General features: G+C 33.9%; 1 long non-coding RNA gene across 1 annotated transcript; it reads left to right on the top strand.

The window, feature by feature from the left end:
- The first annotated feature begins 476 nt into the window (after positions 1–476).
- LOC132279504 (uncharacterized) lies at positions 477–25,032 on the top strand. Its single transcript, XR_009471335.1, has 3 exons — positions 477–539; positions 5,093–5,187; positions 24,887–25,032. It is a non-coding gene; the product is annotated as an uncharacterized LOC132279504 (long non-coding RNA).
- Positions 25,033–25,672: the final 640 nt, after the last annotated feature.

Below are 25,672 nucleotides of genomic sequence, written 5' to 3'. Positions count from 1 at the left end.
ATCGCATTTTGCAATAACCCTAATCCATCAACCGTTCTCTCGCCTTCTCATCACGGTCTCGCCCTTCCATCCTCGGTCGCGCCTTCCATCATAGCTCTCTCATCACGCCTTCCATCACAGCTCTCTCATCATGCCTTCCATCCCAGCTCTCTCAGCCGTTCTCTCGCCTTCCATCACAGCTCTCTCATTACGGTCTCGCCCTTCCATCACCGGTCGCTCCTTCTATCACAACTCTCTTATCAAGCCATTCTCTTGCCTTCCATCTCAGTATTTCTCTCGCCTTCCATCACAGCTCTCTCATTACGGTCTCGCCCTTCCATCACCGGTCGCGCCCTTCTATCACCGATCAACGATTCGAACTTCTTCAAGTGAAAGCTTAAACCATCACTCTCTCTGTCTTCCTATTCCCAACCCAACCATTCATATTCCAGACATCATCTAAGTAGATTTTGAAGCAATTCGGCTTCGAGTGTATAGGGAAAGAAGTGCCGTCATCTAGCCGGGAATACGGAAACAGCCAAAGCAGTAAACAAGATCAGGTGGGTTTGATTTGAGATTTTTATAATATGGAGTATTATTATACCATGTCAATTTATAGAATGAGAATTCTTATATTTATATCATTGCGTATGAATAAAATTCATAAAAATCTAGAACAAATATTGATTAAAGGCACTTCTTTTTATTTATCAAGTATTATATGAACTTTCAAGGGTAAGCATTTATTTTGACTCTAACTTGATAAACAATGAAAATTATTACTCTCCCCCATTTTCATTGATTTTCTTTTCCCGTGTGTATAATTCTCTAAGTACGAATCATGAAACCATAATTTCGAGTTGATGAGGAATGAAATTTGTTGACATCTTAGCGACCGGAGAATTTGGGAGCGCAACTATGATCATTGCATAGTGTTCCAGTGTAATAATTTTCTCAATATCAAAATGATGAAAAAACCAAACTTACCATTATTTAGGTTGGGGTCATTGTCCATAGCAAGGAGATCTCAAAAGAGGCCGTACTCATAAAATTATAGTTCTATTGATGAAACAAAAGTTGTTTATAAATGCCGTGTAACTAAATAACTTATATGCACAAAATCAGTTTAATCACAATTGATCGAAAAATCATAGTGTAAACAAGATCAGGTGGGTTTGATTTGGAATTTAGTTCACGCGACAACGCATCCTCCCAATTTCAATGATTCTCCAACCACTATTTGATCTCATTCTGTACCTAAGATTGTTGTTTTCAAATTTTTTTTTTCTTTGTACAGGAGGAAATAATCGATTGTAGCTTGGATTGTTGGAACAATTTTTGTCGTTGATTAGTTTGACTTCGTTTTTCAGGTAATTTCTTTCTTTTTTTTTTTTTTTTTGTGTTCCAACATTGAGAAAACTGTATATAAATAATATACAGTTTGTTGTTAATTAAAATTAATAATAATATTATTATTACTATTTTTTAATGTTTGGTGGTTAAAATAATACTGTATATAAATATCAATTAAAATTCAAACAAATCTCAATATGATTAGTTGGGAATTGAAATTGGATCCTCTAAGACAATTAAGGATACAAAAATATGGGGCTTAAAAATTCTCTTACTGTATACTTTTTCTGTACAGTTTTCTAAAAGAGTAATCTTTTTTTGGGACAGAAGAAGTATGTAGTAAGAATTTCCTAAAAGAAACGTTCTTCTTTAAGAGTTAAAAGTTTATTAAAAAAGACATCCTTTTTGAAACAAAGAAAAAAAAAATTCCTAAGAATTTCCTAAGATTGTTGTTTTAATTTTTTTTTTTTTTAAGTTTTTGGCTAACTGTATGTTTAATTTCAAATGTGACGTGGAATGGGTGTTTGGTTGAGGAGCTCAACCAACTTCAGGAAGTGCTGTCTAGAGAGAGAGAGAGAGAGCAATGGGTTATTAAATGGGTCGGAAAAACCTTGATACGTAGTAATTTTCCCACCCTCGCATTAGGTTCATGATTTTACGCCATGGATTCCGACACCTCACCTCCACATGGGGAAATACATTTCTAGCTTTAGGGGAGCTCTAGTCCAAAATGGGTGGAAACGCGGGTGTGACAGCTCTTCATTGTTGTGGGATGGTTAGAGTCTTTGGTTGATAGAGTGAAACTCTTTAGATAGTAGATAACACTTGAAGATGGTAGGATATTTTATAAAAGCTGGATAGTATCATTGTTGTTGGAATTTAGGTAGGATGGGTAGAATGTTTGGTGGATTATGGAATTTAGATGGTAGGTAACAATTGAAGATAGTAGGATATTTTATAGAAGGTGAATAGTTGTATGGAAGAACAAGAACACTTGGTAGAAAAAAGAAAATTTATTTATTGCATGTAGCAGTTGATTATCTAGAATTACAATATGCAGTATTTTCTCCTTTTTAGATAATTTGTACACATATTTTGACATGTCATTTGTCTAGAAAAATGAATCTATATTTTCTTACTCCATATTTAGACAATATATTTTGTTTTGCATATATGCATATTGAGGGTAAAAATTTAATCGGTACAACCAGATTTCAGTTTTTGTATTCTACAATCTTAATGAATTCAATGCTTAAAAAGTTAAAATTAAGACAATATCAAATAGGTTTTCAAAGTAATACATTCAACTCTTAAAATTTAGTGCTTGAAATTTTTAGTTTTACCAAAGGGCACCTTAAAGTTGTTCTAGTAGTGTCATTGTTAATAAATATAGTTTGCCATTAAAAGCCTTCTGGTTTCTCATGTGGTTTATACATCCTTGACAACTCTTACCCTGTAACATATTATAATATGTAATGTTTATTATGAAATTCAATTGAATTCAGGTAATAGTGATAGTGTTTTGTTTAGTTAGATTTGCTGTCTACCTTCTGAAGGAACAAGGGGATTCTGCCTTCGCAAAAGTTGGATTCTTTCCTGGCTTTCTTTTGACTTAATATTGTTGCATTGACAGTAAGGAACACTTTGGCACTCTAGGAGAATTAACGTTTTAGGGTGGGATTGAAAAGCTCTCCAGTGTGTTGTGAAGCCTTTGGTGTTGAGAAAAAGATAAGAGAAACTAACGATCTTTGTATAAACCATGTTTTCCTGTCAATCTGTCCAATCACATTCACATTGTCACACTCACTTCCCATACTCCATTCAACCTACAATATATTGTGAATTCATTAATTCCCTATAAAAAGATTGTATAAAAAGGAGAGAGTAGATGATCGTTGTAGAGGGGCTTGTATCATTACGTTTTTTGAAAAGAAAAAAAAAGGGTACATTATTCAACGTTGAGATAAAATCCTACTAAAAAGTTTCTAGGAAAAAGATAATAAGGATAATAAATAAATAAGTAAAAGATAAAATAAATGAAGTTGCAATCTTAAGGCTCTGTTTAGTTAGAATGAAATAGCCACTACAAGGTGGAACTAATAGAAATTGAAGTGGAATAAAGGAAAATTATTTTTTCAACATGTATTTGGTTAGAATGAAAATTTTGTTAGAAATTTGATTTAATAGTTTGGTATCTTAAAATTTGAAAGAAAATATTATTGTTTACCTTTTTTTTCTTCTCATTTTTGTTGAACAAGAAAACATATTTAAATAAACTTGTCTCAAATAAATATTTTTATCTGATCTCAAAAAGTAAAAATTATTGGAGAATCTAAATAAAATTTTTTTTAGTTTATTTAGAGAGAGATATGAACCATTAGACCTTTCTTTCAAAATTGATTTATAAAAATATTTTATTTTAGAGAGAATTTATGGGCAAGCTGTTGGTTCATATCAGTTTCCAAGAATGTAAGTTTTCTTATGTTTTTTTTTTTTTTTTTTGAATGGTAATTTTCTTATGTTTTCTAGAGGAAGAATTTGTGGAAAAGTTAAGCAGTTAAGGAAAATTACTTCCCTCTTTTCTTGCCTTCCAAACTTGTAAAATGTTGAAAAAAAAAAAAAAAAAAACCTCTCTCCAGACTCCAACCATTTCCATCTAACCGAACATGAGCCTAAAGAAAATTAGAAATAGAAAAAAGAGACTTGTATTAATCAATTAGTAATACAAAATATATGAACTTTTGACACAAGTAAATGAGAGGGGTTTGATAATGTAACTGCCATAAATTTTTAGAATTACACGACTTATAGTTTGTAGGGAACTAAGGCCAAGGAGACTAATGTAGAATAATTCAATTGACAATTCTTAAATTGAGCAGCACTAATAAGGCAATTTTAAAGTTTGGACCTTAAATAATGGTTTAAATAATATAACTTAATGAGAGATACGATCCTAAGATGAAATTATTTAAGGTGAAATTAAATATAAAAGTCTTGGCATTAATGAGTAATATAGTTTATACACGATGATGTATGTGCTCTAGACATGAATGCTGGATGTATCATGTATGTGCTCTAGACATGAATGGTGGATGTCATCTAATAAGTGAGATAACAAGGATTGAATCTAATAAGATTTAAGATTTTTCAATGGGCATTGGTCTTGTTACAAAAGAAGTGGTTGCTGAAAGTATTCTTTCTATCATTAAAAAATGGCTCTTGAAAAGATATATTCTCAAAAAATCTTTTTGTAAAAAATGAAGAATCAAAGATTTGATTCAAAAGGCTGAAGCTTTGAAGAAAAATTTACTAAAGGATCCGAAATTGAGTCAAATAATATTAATAAAGTTGTGAAGAATGTCGCTGGTAGAGGCTTTTTGTTCTCTTGGGAGTGCTCCCCTTTTGAGTGCCTTTAATGAATTTTACTTATAAAAAAAAAAAAAATTTTTTGAAGAATGAGGTGAAAAATCAGGTCCCACTAACACGCAATAATCTGAGAATAAAACTTTACAAGTCCTACGAAACCTGAGGGATAATATCTTAGAGAGAAATCTTGACCAAGTCTTTATGTTTTACATCTTGTTGATTCTAAAACCCCGAGAGTTGAATCTTGGTCAGATTAGTGTTTTCATATAATATTCGGTTTCTTTTTTTGTCAAATACAATTTTGTTCTCTTGTTTGCCTTCTACTTGAACAAAAAATTATGTTTTTGCATGCTACAAGACACTGAGCTTGCTATGTTCTTGCTATTGCTGACAGTGTGACCACTATAATTCAACCTTTGTCTCGGTTTCCTTCACATTAGCAATCAAGAAGGGGATAACTCACATTTGATTAGCTAATATTCTTTGAAGGTATTGATGATTGCTTTTCCCACTTTTTAATTTTTTTATCTATTCATTTAAAATTATTCCTTATGAGTTTCATGAGTTCATCAATATATATATTCTACTTGTTGCATGATAGGTAAATCAACTTTGGTATATCACCTTGTTGAATTGTCAGCTCTTACAAATAATCATGTTGTAATATGTTTTTATTTTGATTAATTCAAATAATTTATTTATGTTTATGTGGAACTTTTGGAGATTTGAACTATTACCTGTTACTTTCTTGCTGTACACAATGGACCCATCTTGCATAATGATATTTTACTAAAAATTTACGATCATTCTTAGGAACCCTAGCTACATTTTGTTGAGAATTTTGTTTTAATGGAGTAGTCATGATTTTTTTTTATACATGTTACTTTTTTATACTTTTCAAATACCTTTACTAAATTGTTATCATGTTTACCAATAATATATTTCTTGTGCATATATTTTATTTAGGTTACTTGATGTAATATCATGGATAGAAGTTGGATAACTCAGTCAAGGTACTTCAGACTGTAGTTTGATTAGGTTACTTATTCTAATAACAACAATTTAAGAAATTTGATTTTTTATATGCATTACTATGCAAATAGGTTAAGTTCAGCATACTTGCATGGAGTTAAAGAGTTTCTAGAGATCTCATTTGAACGAGTTGGGAAGGATGGGCGTATATATTTGTGACAACCCTGGTTTTTAGGCCAGCATGTCCTGTGATGAATCGAAGGTTGACCTGATAACGGATCCTATAAGCGAAAGCGAACACAGAAAACAAGACTCTACGAAATCAAAGTGATCTTCCATGAGGTCGTGGATCTCAATGAGAACTGATGCGGAAGCAAAAGGTCAAAAATATGACAAATAAGCCCCTAGGGGCAAAATAGTCATTTTTAAAAAATATGGATTCGGGTGCCACCGAGCACACCGCTGGAAAGACAACGAAAAATTAACAAATCTAGACTCAAGAATCACCTGATTCAGACTCCGGATGAAGAAGATATGAAACTCCAAAGTTTTATAAAAACCAACTTTCGGGTTTCAAAACAGTGCGGCAAGGGTAATTGACAAGGGGTAAAATGGCCTTTTAAGACAAAATTGGATGCAACTGAGCATACCGATAGATATATTAGGAAAAATTAATGAATCTAGACTCAAGAATCACTTGATTCGGAGTTCGGATGAAGAAGACATGAAACGTCAAAGTTTCAAAAAAACTAACCTTTGAGTTTAAAATCAGTATGGCAAGGGTACTTTACAAAGGGTAAAATAGTCTTTTTAGATAGAATTAGATGCAACCGTGAATACCGTTGAATAGACACGCAAAAACTAATAAACTTAGACTCAAAAATCACTTGATTTGGAGTCAGGACAAAGAAGATATGAAGCCTCAAAGTTTTAAAAAATTAGACTTATTTTCCGGGAAAGAAATCTGGGCAGGAATAGTGTTTTAACAGCAAGCACCAATTAAATTTTTTTTCCAGAACCGAGGCTAAAAACAAACCCTTAAACGAGTTTTTCTGGAAAAACACGAAGAAGAAACTCTCCTTAAAATCACATTTTCTACCCGAATATGTAGAAGAAACCAAAAAAAATACGATGTAAAGTCCCTAAAATGCCCCTTGAACAGCCTAAGTCAAAATGGACCCAAAAAGCTGCTACAAGCATTTTTTTTTTCCAGAAATAGCCAGAACAGAGAGTAAAAACGGGCTAGTATATGAATTTTTCTGGAAAAACACAAAGAAGAAACCCCCCTCAAAATTGAATTTTCTATGTGACTAGCGAGAGAATTAAAAAAAACGTAATGTAGAATACCTGAAATGCCCTTCCATGAAATATGGTCATGGAGGTCCAAAAAGCTGCTAAAAAAAAACAAAAAGCTGAACTTTGCGATCGATTTCCAGCATAAAGATGACATTTTCTGGACAAATACGGAAAAGAAACCCCCTCTAAAATCATATTTTCTATTCAACCATGTTGAAAGAAGAAAATAAAACCACCATGAAAAGTCTACAATGCCCCTAGATCAGAATATGCAAAAAAAGTGTGAAATGAATTCACAAGAGGCTCAAAACACAAACGATAAGGTTTTGCCCAGAAACGACCATGCACGCAAACATAACTTACCTATTTGGACGTGCTACAATGGTCCACGACTTAAAAATACCACCGATATAGAATTCGACCCCCCAACGGGCAAAAAGGCAAAAATGAAACTTGGAATGAAAACTCGGAATCCAAAAATACAAAACGGGATCAAATGACCGTTTGGCCCATGGCCACACTTCAAACATGATTTATAAGACCTTATGAAAGAATGAAAAAAGAATTCCCACACCCGATGCAACCATGGTGAAGCAATGACTTGCGATTTTTCAAGGTTTTCATAATATTTTATGAAGTTAAAAAGTTGTATAGAATACAATACACATGTCATTGGCCTCTGGCCTCATCTCATACATGTCAAATACATTGAAAGGAGTGCACTTATGTACACATTACATACATGGAATCAAATATACATATTTTGACATATAAGTCTACAAAATGACATTTCATGCTAACATTTGCATGAAATGGAAACTTGAAAGCTACACGACATCCAAGGAATGCTAGGCTTCACGAACCAAGTCTTCGTACCTGAAATATGCCCCAGTATCGTAGGGGTGAGTAACATAAAGCTGCTCATAGGAGATGAGCATGCATCGACTTAGCATTTTACAACGTTATCACCTTAAGATGAAGCATGTTAAAGGGGTTCATGCCACCTAACGTCTATGTCCAAGTGAGACTCGGGAAACATCCTAAGCTACCTTAGAGTCTAAGCAACAAGAATCATGATATATATACGTGTATGAAACTAATCATGGTTGGGATAATCTAAAGAACACGACAAGAAGAATGCTTGAGCAAAGATTAACATGAATTGCATTTTCAGTACAATTGAACTAGGTCTAGAGTAATCCATATAACATGACAAAAGTATATTTGAATACAAGTTAACAAGAATCACATTATCCATGCAATTCAACAACAAAAGGGCATGTTATACAATGCAATAGGGTATAAGTTTTCAAAGCCATCAACTTAGAATCTAAAGCACAAAATAACAGCAGTGGTGCATGCCACCTAACGTCTAACTTCAAAATGAATTAAAAGGATCAATCCTAGGCTTTGTTAGAACGTCAAAACACAATTTTCAATATCGATGCAATTTAACCAATATTGGAACTTCCAGTACAACGTATAAAACACAATTTCGTAAAGTTAACATCGTGTAACTTAAAATGGAATGACAAATAAAGAACAACAAGTTACAACAACATCTAGTTATCAACTTAAAAATGAAATGCGAAGTCAAACAAAGTGGATACTCGGACGTCATGTCGGATCAGACCGACAACATAGTTACTTTAGGGTTACTAGCCCATGGGTAACCTCCTTATGTGCGCACTAGACTATATAGAGGGACTATCCCTCGTACTAGAACCACGTCCTAGCCATAGTCAAACAACGACATCCCCAAGTTTCCAAAATCAACAAGTTGTGCAACAATGCATATATTAACAGGAATATGCAAGATAATCAACTATCTACTAAGCACAACCAAATTTGGAAACCTATACAATACATGCTCTAAATCCACAACTAATATGATATGATGAATGTCAAATCTTCAGTGTGCGATTCATTACACGCTATGCATGAAAGATGTTAAACACGAAGTGTGCAAATCATTACACAAGGCAACAATATATTCAATAAGGAAAACATATTATCACGAATATAAACATAACAACTATGTTATCCAATATTCAAAACATAACTAAATGAATATACAACAAGTCTAAGTCCATGATTTGAATATAGAAACCACTTCTAAAACACAACTAGATCATGGAGTAAATTGATAGAATTTAAATAGATAAACATAATTAAATTCTTTAGATTTCCGATACAATTTCAATTAACCTCAATTTAATACATGTTAAAGGACATGGCAAGGTCATCACCTATATCCATTCTAAAACTCAATTAGGTTGTTAGAACAACAAAGTAGAACTTTAATTAAATCATGTTAATTTAAATCCCAAGGTTCTAAAACAACTTTAGATAGTCCCAAATTAATATATACTAGTAAACAAGTCATGTCCAATACAAATATCAAGTTAAAACCTTAATTAAGCTAATGGGACCGCAAAATGGATTTTAATAAATTCTTTTTAATTAAAATCTCTAGATTTTCAAACTTAACCAAATGCTCTCAATTTAACATATCTTAAAGAATATGCCAAGAACTAATGTAATATCACATTACATGTGTATTTCATTCAATTTAAGACCATGTGACTTAACCTTTCACTAAAGTTAAATATAAATTAAAAGTTGCAATTCTCATGTAATTAATTCCAATTTAATATATATAAACAATTATACCTAAGCTTAATTTTCAAGTATGCCACAATTCAATTCCAAGTTGCATATCACCATGAGGATTAAATCTTAAACAAGGAATTTAATTAAATGAAGGGTTTGAAAACCAAACCGAATATTCTAAATCAAATATATGTGAAGCTATGTGGCATGTAAGTCAAGAATATCAAGTCAGAATTTAAATAGAGTGAATAGTGCACTCGGGGCAAATTAATTAATCAAATTAATTAATAATTACTAATTTTCAAAACACCTCCAATCACTTTCAAATTCAACTATGTTGGAGAGCATGCTAAGGCCTAATTTAATTTGCTAACACATATTGATTTCAAGCTATTTAAGGCCATGTGAATTAATCATTCACCTAAGATAAATATTAAATAAAATCTTTAATACTTATTCAAATGTTCCAATTTTAATACACGACAATGAGCATATCAAGGGGCAATATAAAATCATGCTACATGTTTAAACCAAGTCATGAGCAACCGGGAAAATTAGATCCCGTACAAAAAAAATAATAATAAAATCTCTAGATTTTCATTTAATCATGCAAACAAGTAGTATAAGCATCACAAGCATGCTATATAACAAGAATTTAAACCTAGAACATCCCCTACCTTAATTTGAGTTGAAAATCTCAAATTCCATCAAAATGGAACGGCTCCGAATCCGACGAAACTACTAGGTTTTGTCGGGGACAACGCCGTGAACATAACCCCCATGAAAGCCCCATCAAAATCATAACTTGACCTCAAAACCAAACTCAAGAAATGGTCAAAACTGAATTCTAATAAGGGGGAAAGGTAGAGCACGGCGAGGGGAACAACAAACGTTAAGGCCGAAGACTTTCCATCAAGGACAAGTGAACCAAAAGAGGAGAGAGAAGATGGCAGCACCCCTTGGGCTGCCATGGGAGCTCCAAGTTGTGCATGAAGAGGCGAGAAGATGAAAAATGAAATATCTCACCCCCCTTTTATAGAAATCTCAAAAAGTGCCCCGAACGGGCCCCGTCGGGTCTGAAAAAGTAAAATTTGAGCAAACGCACTCAAATGGCAAAACTTTGTGAATGAAAAAGATTCAAAATGATAAAATATGAACAAAAAAAGAAATGACGTCGAAAACCAAATCCCGAGCAGAAAGTTATGCCCAAAATAAGTTTGGCGCAAACTGGGGCCAGAAACCCTGAAATTGGAAAACATCGACCAGGAGGAAATTCCAAGAGTACACAACTTGACGAAATGTGAAAATGAATCCCGTACGAGGATCCAGGCTCAAAATAAGACATTACGCAATAACTTTCATTAATTACACAATGGCCCCTCCAAAAAGTGAAAACTGCACTTATGGCCTAGAATAAAAATATCTTCCAAAAATATTTTTTTAAAAACCCCTGAAATAAATTATCTTCAAAAGATATTTACGAAAAACACCCCAAGAAATGAAAAAAGATTCTAAAGAATTGTGCATCCATGCCCCTGTAGGCACCGGGAGCAACCAGAGTATTTTCTTGCAAAAGTAAAGATACGTATTTCGAGAAAACCACTCAAGATGAAGGCACGTGAAGTCAAAAACCAACTTCGAGCATGAGAAGTGAGGTTGTGCCAAAAACTGACAAACGGAGAAAAGATAGAATAGGGAAAATGACAAAATAGCGCATAGTGTCGAAAAACAAAAAATGTGAAAATGACTCGGTCCTCAAAGGAAGTTGTCAATCCACGGAAAAGAGTCTCAGGAACCAATTCCGAGTACTCGAGATGACACTAAGCGACACGAAACAGAGCTCAGAAAAGAAATTAAACGAAAAAAATTCATTCGTAAAATTTCAGGAAAAAGGAAAGGAAGGCAAATGACTGGGTCGTTACAAACTACCGTCCTTAAAGTAATTCCATCTCCGAAATTAGGAACATACCAGAGAGAATAGAATAATGACCGAACAAAAGGTCAAATCAAAGGACAGCTCACAACGCACTGAGGGACAAATCCTGAAGTCTAAAGATCAACTGAAGGAACGCGAAACCATGAACTGAGACAACACCTCATACGAACCGACACGTTAACTCAACGTCAACCACTAAGAGAATCCCAAGACAAAGGAACGTTGAATCACGATGAAAGGAGAGAGTGACAAGGCAGTACAAATAGCAACCAGAACCCGCCCACACTTACTCGTCAGCAAGGTAGCATGACGGTATAAGGCACTAGTCCGTAACATACCCCAAACCAGGTCAACTCTGAGAAACCTATTGATACGGATGACATCAATGTCAAAAATGATCATTACCAAAAGCACCACGGGAACCAGGCATCTGCGAGAGTTGGGGTAGCAAATCCCAAAACTCTGGCAACAATGACACTGGCACCATACGCTTAAGGCCTTAGATCTAGAAGCCATAAAGGAAAAGGAAATGAAACGGTGTCTCCCTGGCACACGTCTCACTCCACCAGACAAGGATTGCGATTCCACGCTCACATGAGCCTTACTCGCATCAATAAAATAGACAAGAAGGTTCCTGACATGGGTCCTTATAGAATGAATTTCTCCTATCCAAGGAAGAAACTCGTGAAAAAAGAATGTAACCAAGGAATACGACAAATCTTATGAGACAATGTCAAAACCTGACATAAAGGAAGTAGCTAGCATGCAACATAGCAATGGACTATCTACTCAAGGTGCCACATAAGCAAACAGACATGTTATCAAATCAAAACATGTTATTAAGAGCATATATACACATAAAGTATGCTTAACAAATAATAGATGTCTCAAAACACCTAAACATGTGAACATGTTATCATACAAGACATGTTATCAAATAAGGCATGTTATCAAGATATAAATGACACATCAAAGCAAAACAACGTGAGCATGATATGCACCCAAAATCCGTCATCCAAGGTATTTGAACCCGGACGCTCTGATACCACCTGTGACGACCCTGGTTTTTAGGCCAGCGTGTCCTGTGATGAACCGAAGGTTGACCCGATAACGGATCCGATAAGCGAAAGCGAACACAGAAAACAAGACTCTAAGAAGTCAAAGTGATCTTTCATGAGGTCATGGAACTCAATGAGAACTGATGCGGAAGCAAAAGATCAAAAATATTACAAATAAGCCCCCAGGGGCAAAATAGTCATTTTTAAAAAATAGGGATTCGGGTGCCACCAAGCACACCGCTGGAAAGACAGTAAAAATTAACAAATCTAGACTCAAGAATCACCTGATTCAGAGTCCGGATGAAGAAGATATGAAACTCCAAAGTTTCATAAAAACCAACTTTTGGGTTTCAAAACAGTGCGGCAAGGGTAATTGACAAGGGGTAAAATGGTCTTTTTAGAAAAAATTGGATGCAACTGAGCATACCGATAGATATACTAGGAAAAATTAATGAATCTAGACTCAAGAATCACTTGATTCGGAGTCCGAATGAAGAAGATATGAAACGTCAAAGTTTCAAAAAAACCAACCTTTGAGTATAAAATCAGTGCGGCAAGGGTACTTTACAAAGGGTAAAATAGTCTTTTCAGATAGAATTAGATGCAATCGTGAATACCGTTGGATAGACACGCAAAAACTAATAAATTTAGACTCAAAAATCACTTGATTTGGAGTCGGGACGAAGAAGATATGAAGCCTCAAAGTTTCAAAAAATTAGATTTATTTTCCAGGTAAGAAATCTGGGCAGGAATAGTGTTCTAACAGCAAGCACCAATTAAATTTTTTTTCCAAAACCGAGGCTAAAAACGGACCCTTAAACAAGTTTTTATGGAAAAACATGGAGAAGAAACCCCCCTTAAAATCACGTTTTCTACCCGACTATGCAGAAGAAATCAAAAACAATATGATATAAAGTCCCTAAAATGCCTCTTGAACAGCCTAGGTCAAAATGGACCCAAAAAGCTGCTGCAAGCATTTTTTTTCCAGAAACAGCCAGAACAGAGAGTAAAAACGGGTTAGTAGATGAATTTTTCTGGAAAAATACAAAGAAGAAACCTCCCTCAAAATTGAATTTTCTACGTGACTCGCTAAAGAATTAAAAAAAAACGCAATGTACACTGCCCGAAACGCCCCTCCATGAAATCTGGTCATGTAGGTCCAAAAAGCTACTAAAAAAAAAACAAAAAGCTGAACTTTGCAATCGATTTCCGGCACCAAGACGACATTTTCTGGAAAAACACGAAAAAGAAACCCCCCCTAAAATCATATTTTCTATTCAACCATTTTGAAAGAAGAAAATAGAACTACTGTGAAAAGTCTATGCCCCTAGATCAGAATATGCAAAAAAAGTGCGAAATGAATTCACAACAGGCTCAAAACACAAACGATAAGGTTTTGCCCGGAAACGACCATGCATGCAAACGTAACTTACCTATTTGGACATGCTACAATGGTCCACGACTTAAAAATACCACCGATACACAATCCGACCCCCAAACGGGCAAAAAGGCAAAAATGGAACTTGGAACAAAAACTCGAAATCCAAAAATACAAAATGGGATCAAATGACTGTTTGGCCCATGGTATGATACCCCCTCGGATTTTCGAATGCGGGTTGGCCAGGCCCACGCCCGAATACCCGAGGATTTCAAAACAAATTGATAATAAACGAACACAGAGTACAAAAGAATAAAGATGAATAAATAAAATGCTGACAAAAAACTAAAATGATAATCTAATAATAAACCTCAGAATATATTTCCATTAATTAAGAAACTCTTCTGATACAACTGATCCTCCAAAATACAACTCGGGAATCCATACTGTGTGGACCCCTAGAAAATCCAAACTAAACAAATGACAGCAATAACTGTCTAAATCAGGAAACTGAATCATAAAGGAACTCCTATGTAGCATCAGAAGAATGAAGTAGACTGATCCCTGCTCAGCACGAACAACCTCTACTCTTGACGAACACCTGAAAAATAATGGTGGGTCAGGCCCACAAACAAGTTCTACTCTACTATAGTCCAAGCAGAGATCCGATACACGTATACATCCTAGTCAATTCAACAATAACTAGTAGTCCGTATATATATATATATATACACAATAAAGGAACCTCACTAGACTATAGGGTTGTCTCAACCTGAATAGTAGGCAACATGCAAAATGCACATATAGTGGGCATGAATACCTAGACCTACTAGGGTACACAACTACACTATATCTAGCTACACATCCCTGGCGAAATACGCACCCTAACTACTGATCCTGAGACTCAAGCTCATATCATGGCACCATACTTATATATATATATATAATCTAGTAACCATCCTATCCGGTATAAATTAATCCTCTATAAGTCATTCAACTTGTTTAGCTGACCTGACTTGAATATAAGTAAGACTTAACATTTTAGTTAATCCATTCCCTTATATAATAAATTAATCATCCATAAGTCATTCAACTTGTTCAGCTGACTTGACTTGAATATAAGTAGGATTTAACATTTTAGTTAATCCATTCCCTTATATAAAATAGGTAAGACTTAACTGATAAGTTAATCCGTCCCTAGAATGCCATCGTCCCATACCGGTGCATTAAATCACACAATTCAACAATTGATGTAACGATTAAGGAAATACATCAAACAATCCAGAAATAACTATGATAATATGATATCAAGTTATCTCAAATAGGAATGACTTATTATTTATTTAAGTTTCCTATATCATATGTCCTACATAAACTGAATCTTATACATATGATGATATTTTATTATACCGTCAAATAAGCATTCTCCATATCCAATTCATCCTACACATTTAATCTCAATTGTTAAAACATATTAAAAGATTAAATTCATTCGTTTGTTTAAAACATTCAAATAGCAAGCATCATTATGATTGAGTCTATTTAAATTTATTTAAACCCAAACCTAGTTCCTATTTAATGTTCAGGAATCCTAAGCATGTTTCTACGTTCCATCATTCCACAGATATGAAATATACACAATTTAAACATGTAAAAATTCACACCGAAAATCAAATCAAAATCATGCATTTATCAATTCATAACACAAGAACAGATATGAACCAAATTCATAAAACCTATGTTCTAATCCAATTAAACATGCATAATTATTTAATTTTATGTGTTTAATAAATCCTGAAATTTTCTAGGCATGTATAGAAACACGAATCAAAGGGAAAGACATAGAAAAAGAACTTGCCTTAAACTTTCGGATTGAAAGTTAAACTTCTTCTTCCTTGATCTTCTCTCTAAAAGGTTTTCTCCTCCTTCCTTCCTCTTTCTCCTTCTCTCTCTAACTCTCTCTCTCTAGAATATATTACGTGATATATTTTCACTCATTTTTCAACCTATAGTTGTGTATTTATAGGCTAAATAATAACCATATTCTTTTTCCCAATCCAAGTCAACTTAATAAAGAAAATTAAAAAATGAAAATATTAAAAAGGTAACTTAAAATATGTTACGTATATAATCTATGTATATCCTTATTAATTAAATAAAATATATACATTAGATTATTTATTAATACTAAAGTTACCATAATATTAAAATGTAACTTAAAACATGTTACGTATATAATCTATCTATATCCTCATTAAATAAATAAAATATATACATCAGATTATTTATTTATACTAAAGTTACCATAATATTAAAAAATAACTTAAAACATGTTACGTATATAATCTATCTGTATCCTCATTACATAAATAAAATATATACATCAGATTATTTATTTATACTAAAGTTACCATAATATTAAAAAGGTAACTTAAATCATGTTACGTATAAAATATATGTATATCTTTATTATATAAATATATAAAATATATACATCAGATTATTTATTAATACTAAAGTTACTATAATATTAATAAATTACTTTCCTTTTTATATATATGTATATACATATATATCTATATATATACATATACAACTATCCATGGGTAATTATTCATACCCATCAACCTTCTATCCAAGTACTCCATGGGACCCAATTAGTTAGCCCATTACCACTAACCATAACCATAAAATAAAATAAAATAAAACATTTAATCATTTAATTTACAATTAATTACAATTAATCAAATACATCATTTAAGCACACAATCTAATTAAATAAATAATACAAATAACACCTAGACAAAATACAAATAACACATAGATAAGTAGCCAATTAATCAAGTAACACTTAATTCAATTAAACACATAAACAATTAGTCAAATAATCAATTAAACAATTAAAAAAATACAATAAAAATAAATAAATAAATACTGAGACTATCCTTTTAAAATTAGGGGTATTACGCATGGCCACACTTCAAACATGATTTATAAGACCCTATAAAAGAATGAAAACGGAATTCCCACACCCGATGCAACCATGGTGAAGCAATGACTTACGATTTTTCAAGGTTTTCATAATATTTCGTGAAGTTAAAAAGTTGTATAGAATACAATACACATGTCATTGGCCTCCGGCCTCATCTCATACATGTCAAATACATTGAAAGGAGTGCACTTATGTACACATTACATACATGGAATCAAATATACATATTTTGACATATAAGTCTACAAAATGACATTTCATGCTAACATTTGCATGGAATGGAAACTTGAAAGCTACACGGCATCTAAGGAATGCTAGGCTTCACGAACCAAGTCTTCGTACCTAAAATATGCCCCAGTATCGTAGGGGTGAGTAACATAAAGCTACTCGCAGGAGATAAGCATGCATCGACCTAGCATTTTACAACTTTATCACCTTAAGGTGAAGCATGTTAAAGGGGTTCATGCCACCGAACGTATATGTCCAAGTGAGACTCGGGAAGCATCCTAAGCTTCCTTAGAGTCTAAGCAACAAGAATCATGATATACATATGTGTATGAAACGAATCATGGTTAGGATAATCTAAAGAAAAGGACAAGAAGAATGCTTGAGCATAGATTAACATTAATTGCATTTTCAATACAATTAAACTAGGTCTAGAGTAATCCATATAACATGACAAAAGTATATTTGAATACAAGTTAACAAGAATCACATTATCCATGCAATTCAACAACAAAAGAGCATGTTATACAATGCAATAAGGTATAAGTTCTCAAAGCCATCAACTTAGAATCTAAAGCACAAAATAACAGTGGTGGTCCATGCCACCTAACGTCTAAGTTCTAAATGAATTAATAGGATCAATCCTAAGCTTTGTTAGAATGTCAAAACACAATTTTCAATATCGATGCAATTTAACCAACATTAAAACTTCCAATACAACACATAAAGCACAATTTCGCTAAGTTAACATTTTGTAACTTAAAATGGAACGACAAATAAGGAACAACAAGTTACAACATCATCTAGTTATCAACTTGAAAATGAAATCTGAAGTCAAACAAAGTGGATACTCGGACGTCACGCCGGATCAGACCGACAACATAGTTACTTTAGGGTTACTAGCCCATGGGTAACCTCCCTATGTGCGCACTAGACTATATAGAGGGACTATCCCCCGTACTAGAACCATGTCCTAGCCATAGTCAAACAACGACATCCCCAAGTTTCCAAAATCAACAAGTTGTGCAGCAATGCATATATCAACAGGAATATGCAAGATAATCAACTATCTACTAAGCACAACCAAATTTGGAAACCAATATAATACATGCTCTAAATCCACAACTAATATGATATGATGAATGTCAAATCTTCAGTGTGTGATTCGTTACACGCTATGCATGGAAAATGTTAAACACGAAGTGTGCAAATCATTACACAAGGCAACAATATATTCAATAAGGAAAAATAGTATCATGAATACAAACATAGCAACTATGTTATCTAATGTCAAAACATAACCAAATGAATATACAACAAGTCTAAGTCCATGATTTGAATATAGAAACCACTTCTAAAACACAACTAGATCATGGAGCAAATTGATAGAATTTAAATAGATAAACACAATTAAATTCTCTAGATTTCCGATTCAATTTTAAGGGTATGGCAAGGTCATCACCTATATCCGTTCTAAAACTTAATTAGGTTGTTAGAACAACAAAGTAGAACTTTAATTAAATCATGCTAATTTAAATCCCAAGGTTGTAAAATAATTTCAGATAGTCCCAAATTAATATATACTAGTAAACAAGTCATGGCCAATACAAATATCAAGTTAAAACCTTAATTAAGCTAATGGGACCGCAAAATAGATTTTAATTAATTCTTTTAAATTAAAATCTCTAGATTTTCAAACTTAACCAAATGCTCTCAATTTAACATATCTTAGAGAATATGCCAAGGACTAATGTTATATCATATTACAAGTTTATTTCATTCAATTTAAGACCATGTGACTTAACCTTTCACTAAAGTTAAATATAAATTAAAAGTTACAATTCTCAAGAAATTAATCCCAATTTAATATATGTGAACAACTATACCTAAGCTTAATTTTCTAGCATGCCACAATTCAATTCCAAGTTGTATATCACAATGAGGATTAAATCTTAAATAAGGAATTTAATTAAATTAAGGGTTTGAAAACCTAACTGAATATTCTAAATCAAATATATGTGAAGCTGTATGGCATGTAAGTCAAGAATATCAAGTTGAAATTTAAATAGAGTGAATAGTGCACTCGGGGCAAATTAATTAATCAAATTAATTAATAATTACTAATTTTCAAAACACCTCCAATCACTTTCAAATTCAACTATGTTGGAGAGCATGCTAAGGCCTACTTTAATATGCCAACATATATTGATTTCAAGCTAGTTAAGGCCATGTGAATTAATCTTTCACCTAAGATAAATATTAAATAAAATCTTTAATACTTATTCAAATGTTCCAATTTTAATACACAACAATGAGCATATCAAGGGGCAATATAAAATTATGGTACATGTTTAAACCAAGTCATGAGCAACCGGGAAAATTAGATCCCGTACGAAAAAAATAAGTAATAAAATCTCTAGATTTTCATTTAATTATGCAAACAAGTAGTATAAGCATCACAAGCATGCTATATAACAAGAATTTAAACCTAGAACATCCCCTATCTCAATTTGAGATGAAAATTTCAAATGCCATCAAAATGGAACGGCTCCGAATCCGACGAAACTACTAGGTTTTGTCGGGGACAATGCCGTGAACATAACCCCCATGAAAGCCCCATCAAAATCATAACTTGACCTCAAAACCAAAGTCAAGAAATGGTCAAAACTGAATTCTAATAAGGGGGAAAGGTAGAGCACGGCGAGGGGAACAACAAATGTTAAGGCCGAAGACTTTCCATCAAGGAAAAGTGAACCAAAAGAGGAGAGAGAAGATGGCAGCACCCATTGGGCTTCCATGGGAGCTCCAGGTCATGCATGAAGAGGGGAGAAGATGAAAAATGAAATATCTCACCCCCCTTTTATAGAAATCTCGAAAAGTGCCCCGAATGGGCCCCGTTGGGTCCGAAAAAGTAAAATTTGAGCAGACGCACTCAAATGGAAAAACTTTGTGAATGAAAAAGATTCAAAAAGATAAAATATGAACAATGGAAGAAACGACATCAAAAACCGAGTCCCGACCAGAAAGTTATGCCTAAAACAAGTTTGGCGCAAACCGGGGCCAAAAACCCTGAAACTGGAAAACATCGACCAGGAGGAAATTCCAAGAGTACACAACTCAACGAAGTGTAAAAATGAATCCCGTACAAGGATCCAGGCTCAAAGCAAGACATTTTGCAATAACTTTCATTAATTACACAATGGCTCCTCCAAAAAGTGAAAACTGCATTTATGGCCTAGAATAAAAATATCTTCCAAAAATATTATCTTAAAAACCCTTGAAATAAAATATCTTCAAAAGATATTTACGAAAACAACCCCAAGAAATGAAAAAGATTCTAAAGAATTGTGCATCCATGCCCCTGTGGGCACCAGGAGCAACTAGAGTACTTTTTTGCAAAAGTAAAGGTACGTATTTCGAGGAAACCACTCAAGATGAAGGCACGTGAAGTCAAAAACTAACTCCGAGCATGAGAAGTGAGGTTGTGCCAAAAACTGACAAACGGAGATAAGACAGAATAGGAAAAAGGACGAAATAGGCATAGTGTCGAAAAACGAAAAATGTGAAAATGACTCGGTCCTCAAAGGAAGTTATCAATCCACAGAAAAGAGTCTCAGGAATCAATTCCGAGCACTTGAGATGACACTAAGCGACATGAAATAATGCTCAGAAAAGAAAATTAAACGAAAAAATTCATTCGTAAAATTTCAGGAAATAGGAAAGGAAGGCAAATGACCGGGTCGTTACAATATTGTCCTTGTATTGATTGTGGCAATTGCATAAAAAAAAAAACATGTTCTGAGGTGAGAGATGATTTGGTATGCAATAAGTTTATTCAGTCATACACAACTTGGTTTTATCACGGGGAAGAAGTGTCGTCATCTTCTCAGCAAACTGATGTACACACAACACACGAGGATATCAATGCAAACAAAAATGATGATATGCATGGACTCTTACACGAGGGTTTTGGTGTTCCAATTGAAGGGAGGGAAGAGACCAACGGAGAAAATGATCAGCACCAAAGGGTGTCAAGTGAAGAGTTAGATAAATTTTATAGGCTATTGGAAGATGCAAACCAAGAGTTATATCCTGGGTGTATAAAGTTATCGAAGTTATCCTATGTAGTAAAGCTATATTTAGTGAAGACTAAATATAATTGGAGTAACAAATCATTCACTGATCTGTTAAAAGTGATAAAAGATAGATTACCAGATGGCGAGACATTACCAAAAACCTTCAATGAAACAAAGAAGATGATTGGTGACCTGGGTCTTAAATATGATAAGATTCATGCATGTTCCTCTGATTGTATGTTGTATTGGAAGGAGCACTCTACTGATGAAATGTGTCATAATTGTGCAAGTCAAGGTGGAAAGTTTTGATTCAGAATCTGAGGGCAATGCAAGTACATCATCCTCATCAACAAATAAAAAAATTCCTGCTAAAGTTATATGATATTTTCCTTTGAAGCCAAGACTCTAAAGATTGTTCATGTTAAGTAAGACAGCTTATTCTATGAGATGTCATGCCGAAGAGCGAATCAAGGATGGATTGATGAGACATCCCGCTGACTCCCCAGCATGGGATAGCTTTGATAAAAGATACCCAACATTTTCTAGTGATCCTCGGAATGTCAGGCTTGCATTAGCAACTGATGGGTTCAACCCATTCCAGACCATGAGTGTTGCACACAGTACATGGCCTGTTTTGATACTCGTGTATAACTTACCCTCATGGATGTGCATAAAACAGCCTTATTTTATTCTATCAACCTTGATACCTGGCCCTAAGGGACCTGGAAATGATATTGATGTCTATTTACAGCCTTTGATAGAGGAATTAAAAGAGTTGTGGATTAATGGGGTGGAAACTTATGATGCTTCAAGAAATGAGATGTTCCGTATGCATGCAGCATTGTTTTGGACTCTTTCTGACTTTCCTGGTTATGCAATGGTATCTGGTTGGAGTCGAAAAGGGTATTTGGCTTGTCTTACTTGTAATAAAGACACTTGCTCTCATTTCTTAGATCATAGCAAGAAAATATGTTATGATGGGCATCGTTGTTTTCTTGAAAAAGATCATAAATATAGGCGTTGTAAATCAGCATTTGACGGCACTGAATAGGTAAGGTGTGCACTGCCTATGTTATCTGGACCACAATTGTTACATAAATTAGAGGGCCTTAAATTTCCACCATTCGGAAAGACTGTGCATACAATGAATGAAGATCGGAAGCGTGAAGATCGGACGCGTTCGCCGCACAATTGGAGAAAGAAGAGTATATTCTTTCAATTACCATATTGGAAGTATAATCTTCTGCGTCATAATCTACATGTGATGCATATTGAAAAAAATATATGTGACAATATACTTCACACATTGATGAATGATTAGAAAGGGAAGAATGGATTAAAAGCAAGACTTGACCTATAGGATATAGGAGTAAGGCCTTCAGTTCACCCACAAGAGCTTGGTTCAAACAAATTTTATTTGCGTCCTGCAAATTTCACGCTATCTTCACTTAAAAAGAACACATTATGTCGAGTGTTGAAAAATGTTAAAGTTCCAGATGGGTATGCATCTAACATTTCACGTTGTGTGAAATTGAAAGAGCGTACAATTAGTGCGTTGAAGAGTCATGATTGTCATATATTGATGCAACAACTTCTAGCCATAGCCATTCATAGGATATTGCCTAAGAATGTTTGTTCAGTACTTGTCGAGCTCAGTAACTTTTATCAAGCGCTGTGTTCAAAGACTCTTGGGCCTGAAGACTTGGATAAATTGGAACACCGTATTATTTTAATACTATGTCAGTTGGAAATGATATTCCCACCTGCCTTCTTTACCATAATGGTACATTTATCTATTCACTTAGCTCACGAGGCAAGGATTGCATGACTAGTGCAATACCATTGGATGTATCCAATTGAGAGGTCAAGATTTTTAATGAATATTCATTTATAGTTTGTTTATTTTTTAGTAATTCTGATATTATTAAATTTCATTCTTTATATTTAGGTACCTTATGACTTTGAAAAATTACGTGCAAAATAGAAGTCATCCCGAGGGTTCAATAGTAGAAGGTTATTTAGCAGAAGAATGCTTAACTTTTTGTTCACGTTATCTAACAAATATCGAGACGAGATTCGATAGGTCCTAGAGGAATTTCGATAATGTGCTTGATGGAGAGGAAGTGAATGATTTTGGTGCACAAGGCCGTGCCTTGGGAAAACAAGAGTTCATTAATATAGATGGGATGACTTTGGTGCAAGCTCATCGGTATGTTTTGTTCAATTATCATGGAGAAGAACCATTCATTGAGTAAGATTAAGTTCCCCAATATATTACATGATTATATTCGTGTCAAACTTCATTTAGTTTAATAGGCAATATGTTTAACATTATATTTTCACAATGCAGAAAACATAAGAGATTTCTTAAAATGAGGCAGCGCTATTTAAAACCAAGACAATTAGAGAAGATTTCTCATGATTTATTTCACAAATGGTTTAATGAACGTGTAAGTATTTGACTTTTGTGTTGTTGGTGTATTATAGGTTTATGAAAAATTACCTTATTATATAAGTTATATCTTTATGAATACAGTTGCAAGATAGTGAGGATCCAATTCCTAATGAGCTGAGGTGGCTAGCACAAGGTCCAAACCCTGTCGCGAAACGGTTCAAGAAATTTGTGATCAATGGTTTGAAGTTTCATGTTAGGGATGTTGAGAGACGTAGAAAGACTCAGAACGGTGGAGTTGTTATAAAGGCAGTGACATCTAGTTATGCAAGAGCCACTGATCAAAATCCCGTCACAGGAGATATTCAGTACTATGGTGTGCTGACTGATATCATTGAGTTAAATTACAATGTAAATAGGAAGGTGGTATTGTTTAAGTGTGAGTGGTTTGATGTCTTGTCCAAGGGTAGAGGAATAAAGGAGGATGATTTTCAATTTAAGCTTGTTAATTCGTCACGATTATTGGGAACAGATGAGCCTTTCTTTCTAGCATCTCAAGCTGAACAAGTATTCTATGTTGATGATCCCATTGACAATGAGTGGAAAGTGGTTATTGGCGCAAAACCGCGAGACCTTTATGATATGCCAGTGCATGATATTGAATCTTATTAAGTTCAGGAGCCATTTAATGCACAACATGTGGATAACGACATGGATGTACCTGATGATAGCACGTTTTGGACAAGAGCTGATTTGCTTGGAACAACTATAGAAGAAGATGATGATGTTGATGATGACCTTGATGAAGATTAGATTTAGGATGATTCCATATCTACTACTCAATGGATGTGAAACGTCTTTTTTGGATGTCAAATGTCTTTTTTGGATGTTATAAGCTCTGATTCACTATATATATATATATACAACTTTGACAATAATATTGCAGTATCATATTTTGTAGCATGCACATGTACGCTTCCCGTGAAAACTAATTTAGCTTTTTTGTGTGCTTATATATTTTTAATATGTTTTGATATATTCTTGGCACATTATTGTATAAGTGCAATCAATGATTTTACCAAAACAAAATGGTTTTATATAATTTCCATTGGACAACCAAAAATAACCTGAAGTTTTGAGGTATTTTTTATTTCTTTTTATTGATTTTTCCTGGATTGTGCACTGCCTTTTTTAAACAATTTGATTGCATTCTCTTAAATGAATTCTCACTTTTTTGTTTTTTTTCCCAGGAAGGATAAATAATAAGCTGACAATGAAACGAATGGTTAGAGAAGTGGAAAAAGTGAGTGAGCAAAATACCGAAGCTTTAACTTCAAAATCATCCCAACCACCGCCGAAGAAGAGACGGGACCTGACACGATGCAAGAATGTCGTAACCGTGACAACCTTATTATCATTAAGGTACATATATATAGAGATCATCTTATATAGTTTACTTAATTAGACTATATTCAATATGAAGGAGAAAAAAGGATTTCTATCTTTATTTTTGTACTAAACATCTACAATTGTTAATTTTTGTTTAGGGTTAATAAGTTTGGACAACCGATCGGCCCTGGAAATGGTACATATACTAATTATTTGGGAACACTTGCCCGAAATGCTAATTTAGCTCCTTTGTGCTACAAAACTTAGTGGGAGATGCCTAAACGGCTGAAGGAGGATATGTGGAACGTTGTAAAGGTAAAACCCTTCAATGATATTAAAATAATTTTTATGGAAAAAGTGGATTAACATGCAGCAATTATCACATTTTCAGGGAAAGTATGATGTGGGAATCATGTCAAAACATTGGACAATATCCTCCATCGGAAAAAAATAGAGGGGGTAAAAGTGTGAATTAAAAAGTGAATATTACTCAGTTAGGGATACAGATGCAGAAAGATTGGCAAACCCACCACCTGATGTTGAAAAGGAGCATTGGGAATTTTTGGTTAGGCATTGGGGTACGCCTATGGTGAAGGTAATCCTCCATTTATCAATTTTGTTTAAAGTCAATGAGTTGAATTTATAGT

Source organism: Cornus florida, unplaced genomic scaffold (genome assembly GCF_030987335.1).
Source record: "Cornus florida cultivar Cherokee Brave unplaced genomic scaffold, ASM3098733v1 CherokeeBrave_3.0.0_Hap2_Chr10, whole genome shotgun sequence".
In the NCBI taxonomy this organism is placed as follows: Eukaryota; Viridiplantae; Streptophyta; class Magnoliopsida; order Cornales; family Cornaceae; genus Cornus; species Cornus florida.
Note: the sequence above shows the minus strand (reverse complement) of the source record. Positions and strands in the feature narration are given on the sequence as shown.